Source organism: Ipomoea nil, unplaced genomic scaffold (genome assembly GCF_001879475.1).
Source record: "Ipomoea nil cultivar Tokyo-kokei standard unplaced genomic scaffold, Asagao_1.1 scaffold1612, whole genome shotgun sequence".
NCBI lineage: Eukaryota > Viridiplantae > Streptophyta > Magnoliopsida > Solanales > Convolvulaceae > Ipomoea > Ipomoea nil.
The window spans coordinates 317,559-323,994 of NW_017618040.1; positions in this window are offsets into that span (position 1 = coordinate 317,559).

Here is a 6,436-nt window from a genome sequence, read left to right on the forward strand (position 1 = left end):
AGCCGAAAGGCTAATCTCGACCTCCTTCTGACTGCTATCTCCAACAACATTGGCTTCAGAACTCTTGTTCTTCTTCCTTGGAGCTTTGCATTCAGATGCTCTGTGGCCATGCTTGCCACAATTGTAGCATTCACCAGGAAACTTGTTCTTGGTAACGCCACCTTTCGGACCTAGCTTTCGCTTGTCCTTCTTGTTCCTCTTGGAGCTCTTACCGTGCTCCACAACGTTGGCCTTAACGCCAACAACGATAGGAACTTTCCTATCATTTGTCCTGTTCCCTTCCTCAATCCTGAGTCGCTGGATCAGGTCCTCTAGATTCATCTCCTTTCGCTTATGCTTAAGGTAGTTCTTGAAGTCCTTCCAACCTGGAGGCAACAAATGGATCATAGATCCCACTTGGAAGGCTTCACTTAGCACCATGCCCTCGTCACGGATCTCATCGAAGATTAATTGCAAATCTTCTACCTGACTTAGCACGGTCTTTGAATAAACCATTTTGAAGTCGAGGAATCGGCCAACCACAAATTTCTTTGAGCCGGCATCCTCACTTCGGTATTTATGATCCAAAGCTTCCCACAACGCTTTTGATGTGCTTATCTTTCGATATACATCGTATAGCGTGTCACACAATCCATTCAGGATGTAGTTTCGGCAAAGGAAGTCCGAATCCTTCCAATAGCCAACCGCCATCACGGATTGTGCATCTTGTTCCTTCAACTCGGGAACTTTCTCGGACAAGAACCTTGCCAAGCCGAGAGTTGCTAGGTAGAACAACATTTTTTGTTGCCACCTCTTGAAGTTCGAACCAACACCGGTGAACTTCTCCGGCTTTTCAGCCGATCCACTCGGTACCGTAGGTACCCGAGACATGGGAATATATCCCTCAGTGCTCCCACCATCTTGTGAACCAACGTTCACTGGTGTAGCTTGGGAATTAGCAACATTGTTGCCGTTTCCTCCATTGTTGTTCTCAACAACATTTTCTTCCCCATTGTTAACGATTGGCAGCTCGGGGTTCTCCATTTCTTCAAGAAAATTCGAGAAAACAACCAACGGGAAATCAAGAAATAAGGTTTTAAGATTGTAGGAACCGTTGGTAGGAAAACAACTAATAATCAAATAAAATATGACTATTATTTTTCTGGAAAGGAGAGAAGAAAAGATGAAGAAAAGGCTAGTGTTTGGTGTTGGGGTTTTGCAAGAGTCAAGTGAGCACTCTTTCCTTAAAACCTTATTTGCCACCTCCCAAAGATGCTAGGAGCGTTGTGGCCTAGGCTTCCCAGGATAAAACTTGCTGGTGATTCAATGTTTGAGCACTCAAACAAGGAATCCGGCGAGCAAGACACGGTTATGAACACAGTAGGCTAAAGAGGGAGTAGAAGCAGAGAGGTTTTGAGGCTAAAAAATGAACTTTCGTGTTCTATTTTCTGTGTGTTCATCTCTACTGCCTCTACCCTCTCTTATATAGGGTTGAAGGATTAAATAACTTTTATTAGGGCACTTTTAAGCTGGCTCTCCAACAGCTATAACAGCAAGCCACTAGCTGAGAATTGAATTTAGAATTCAAAATTGGAATTAATAGAAAATTAATTCCGTAACAGATGAATTCAATCTCCTCAACAGTCAAAACTTTCGGGTTCCAGACCGTTGGCGTACAAGGTTCGGTCTCAACTTTCGACCTCACCCAGTTTCGGCCCTTGCACCTCTCGTGGTCTCTGTTGCACGAGAGTTGTGCTCTCGGTGCACCACAACCTCTCGTGCTCCATTTGAGAATCAATATCTCATTCACCCATTATCCGTTTTGAGCGTACAATATATCAATCTCTTCGTCTCACTACGAAGTACCCGAATCCACTTTGACCCGACCCAAATTGAATGTGGACCCCACTGATAATTGTACCACAAAATAGCCACTTAACATGCCATTTTAAGCTATTTTTTTCCAACAGTAATATACTTTAGTCCATCTTTATTAGAGTATCCACATCTGGTCATACTATTATTGTTGCATGACTATACGAAGATTTCAACCACTATATTTTTTATGTTTATTTTTTTGAAAAAATTTATAATTGAAGACCAAAATGTCCTTGTATTTAATGATATTTAAACTTTTTTTTATAAAGGACCAAAAATGATCATGCTATAATAATATTAGCATCAAAAGCGGATATTCTGATAAAAATGATTAAAAATGAACTATCACCTTTAAATTTAAGACAAAAAAATAGAATTAACTCATACAAATAAATGAGAATTATTTGGTAAGATAATTAATTTTTGGAAATCTTAGGAAAGTGATCAAATCTATCCAAAATACGATTAAAAAAGAACTAAAATTAGGCAGCGTAGGACTAGACTTAGGCTAGTGGCAATTTGGCAAGTTTGACTACTTTCCTAGCTACACTAACACTAGGATAAGATTTCCTAATCTCAATTATATAAAGCTTTCAAAATTTCCTAAAGGCTCCACAAAATAAGTTTATGCAAATTTTGTGGGGAAAGTTTTGGTACATTTATCATAGAAATTTCTAAGTAATTTTTAATTTTTAATTTTTTTAATATATTGAGAAAATATAATATAAATAAAGTTGATATCATCGCAACAATTACATGCCCATGGCGTATGGCAGATCAGATTCCATTAATTTTTTTCATTTTAACCAGAAGTTTTGAATTTGAGTCATGTGAATGTGATTATCTTAAAACTCATTAAGAAGAGAAAATTATGTTTATTGATTTCTTTAATATGAAAATACTACTTTTCTCTCATAAATTTACCTCTTACGGGGCGTTTGGTTGGAAGGAGGAAATTACGTGGGAAAGGAATTGCAATTCCATGGGAAATGAATTACTGTGAATAAAGTGCGAATTTAAATTTCAGTATTTGATTTACAGGAATATAATTACTGAGAATTTTAATTCCAATGTTTGGTATACATGGGAATTGAAAGAGAATGATCGTTATGCCATGGAGCCGTGTTCACCATTCATGGTGAACACGGTCCCAACGTTAACAGTGCACCATTATCTTTTTTTTTTTCCCCTTAATTAACCGCGCGACTTTTCTTCTTCATTTTCACATTTTGCTGTTTCACTTCCTCTTCGCGGAAGCTTCTTCAACATAATCTCATAAAAAGAAAATTCATAATTTCATAACAGCACATTCATAAATCCATATCTGCACATTCATAATTGCATGGATTTATGAATGTGCAGTTATGAAATTATGAATTTTCTTTTATGAGATTATGAATTTTCTATTATGAGATTATGAATTTTCTATTATGAGATTATGAATTTTCTGTTATGAGATTATGAATTTTCTGTAAATTCATAATCTCATAACAAAAAATTCATAATTTAATAAATGTTTTTCTTTTATGCGATTATGAATTTTCTGTTATGAATTTACAGTACATTCATAATCTCATTACAGAAAATTCATAATCTGACCAAACGCGCGTCGTTAATACCATATTAGCGAATTTTTTTTTCCGTAAAAACGACACCGTTTGATCCGTGTTCACCATTCATGGTGAACACGTTTCCAGGGCATAATTTGCCGAAAGGGAATAAGTAGTATAAAGTCCAAAATGCCTATTGTTGTTGTGGGCATCAATTATTGGTTTAAAATAGAAAGGGCTAATTTTGTCTCATGATTACCTTTTTTTCTTCTTAAAATCCATGGAATTAAAATCACAGGGGGATATGAGATTTTAATTCCATGGAATTGCAATTCCTTCCAACCAAACTAAGAAATTTAGTGGCCTTTGAAATTAGGTAGGAATTAAGTGGAATGGAATTTAAATTCCCTCCAACCAAACGCCCTGTTAATGTTCATATTTTGAATTAAAATTAAGTGAAATTAAATAAGAAATAAACCCAAAAGGGTGGCCAATTTTGTACATATATAAATATGGCAAGAAAGACCTTTTAAATTATGGGAATTCAGAAAATATATTTCAGAAAATGACATGATCCAAATTTCATAAAGGGTAATGATTTAGGGACCAAACATGCATGCGTTTTTTCTATTTTAAAATTTGTCATTCCAAATGAATTGACCAGCCTTTTTTTTTTTTATTTTTTATTTTTTATTTTTTATTTTTTTTTTAACTCATATAATTCTTTATAAGGTAGTATGACTAGTATCTATTCTATACTTTTTCAAATATTTGTAGTACAAAGAAACTAAGCACCCACCATCGGGGTTTCGAATCTATGACCATCCATTTGAATGGATAATCGGGATGTCATCACACTACATGGTAAATCAATTTAAATCAATTTAAAAAGTTAAAAATATTAAGGGTATTGATTCTTTAATTTGGACTACTATCTTGTAAAAAATCATGAGTGTTTCAAAAAAAAAAATATTAATGGTAATTTTTTTTCAAAAGAAAGGAAAAATGTTAATAGTGCTTACGTTATAGATCAGAAGTGAATATTGTTTTTTGATGGATTGGAAAAAAAATCGATAAAGTGGGACAAGTGAAATATTTAATTGTATCAAACCAATCGTTATGTTGTGCATCCGTATGCACCATTCTTGGTGCATACGACGCCGTTTTGGAGTAACGATGCCGTTAGTGGCACCGTTTCACTCCACCAATTAATTTTTTTTTTTTTTAATACAAAAGCTTCAGTACATCGTTTCCACTCCCATATCACTTCCCTCCACTACAGAACATAGCTCTTTCTTCTCCCACACGATTCCCTCCACCTGCTCCGATCGTCGCCATTTTCGTTAGCTTTTCTTTGGCATTCTCTCGGGTTTGCTCACTTTCATCGTCGCCATTGTCGCCGGCCTCAGTCGTCGTTGTTGCAGAACCTCACTTCCTCTCTACAACCGAACTCAACTTCTTTCTAAGATAAGTATTATGCATTTTACATTGTTACATTATGGATTTATATATATAAAATAAGCATGAATTTTCAGTATACATTTTTGTAATTTTAGACTTGGGTTTTGCACTGTTTAAAAAATGTATGAATGTATAGTTATATGATTATGAATGTGTATGTTATCATTATGACCATATCAGTCTCATCTTTGGTGCTTTTTGAGCTTGTACTTATGTAGTTCTGAATATATGATTATGAATGTGTATGTTTATCATTATGAATGTATTGATCATAGCTTATGAATGTGTAGTTATTAAGTTATGGTTGTTTAGTTGTGAAATTATGGATGTGTAGTTTAAGAATTCTGAATGTGGTATACTTATCAGTTTATGGATTTGTAGTTATAAGATTCTGGATGTATAGTACTGAGTTTATGAGTTTCTATTCATACAAATATGAAAGGGGTATATTTATGAGTTTATGGATATGTAGTTATACAATTATGGAAGTATAGTTGTGTGTTTATGGAATTGTATTTATACAAATTTGGATATAGTACTCTGTGCACCAAACTGCATTCAAGTCTTTTTAGCATAATTTGCCTTGTGGGTATAGTTATGAGTTTATGGATATGTAGTTGTACAATTCTGGAAGTATAGTTGTGCGTTTATGGAATTGTATTTATACAAATTTGGATATAGTACTCTGTGCACCTTACTCTGTGCACCAAACTGCATTCAAGTCTTTTTAGCATAATTTGCCTTGTAGGTATAGTTATTAGTTTATGGATATGTAGTTATACAATTCTGGAAGTATAGTTGTGTGTTTATGGAATTGTATTTATACAAATTTGGATATAGTACACTGTGAACCTTACTATGTGCACCAAACTGCATTCAAGTCTTTTTAACATAACTTTGTATGATTTTTATTTGCAGAAATGGAAGACTCAAATCCGAGAGATGAAACTACACTTGGACAATTCGTCAAGTCAGTAAGGAAGACAAAAACCAGAGCGATATTGAACTCGTAGACTGTTGAGCTCTCCCCTGCACAAAACGATGGACATCAAATCATAGATTTTGCAGAGCCTTCCACAAGGCAACAACCAGGAGCTCTCAAAAGAAAGAGGGCACAACCAGCAAAACGAGAACAAGTACATAAACCTGACACAGATTACTTCAGCACACGGATGGGTCCCAAACAAATGTTTGAACTTGTCCAACGCCTATCACAGGATCAGAAGGATGTTGTTGTTGATATCGGTTTTGGAGGTCTGCTACATCTGCAATTCTTAATCAATTATTCACAATTGGTTGAGTATCTTCTGAAAAGATTTGATGTTTTCAAGTCAGACTTTGTATTGGAGGGTGACATTCTGCATGTCAATGAAGAGGACATTGAATACACGTTGGGGATCCCCCGGGGAAAGAGGGAAGTTGAGGAGGGGACAAAGTCTGAGGAAAATTCTACAGCTGCGTATAATAAGCTCCTAACTGACTGGAGGAAGAGGTGGAATGTCCAGACAGGGTCATCCATAACAACTAAGATGCCTGATGAGATAGTCAGAAGAGGTGACCATGGTGAT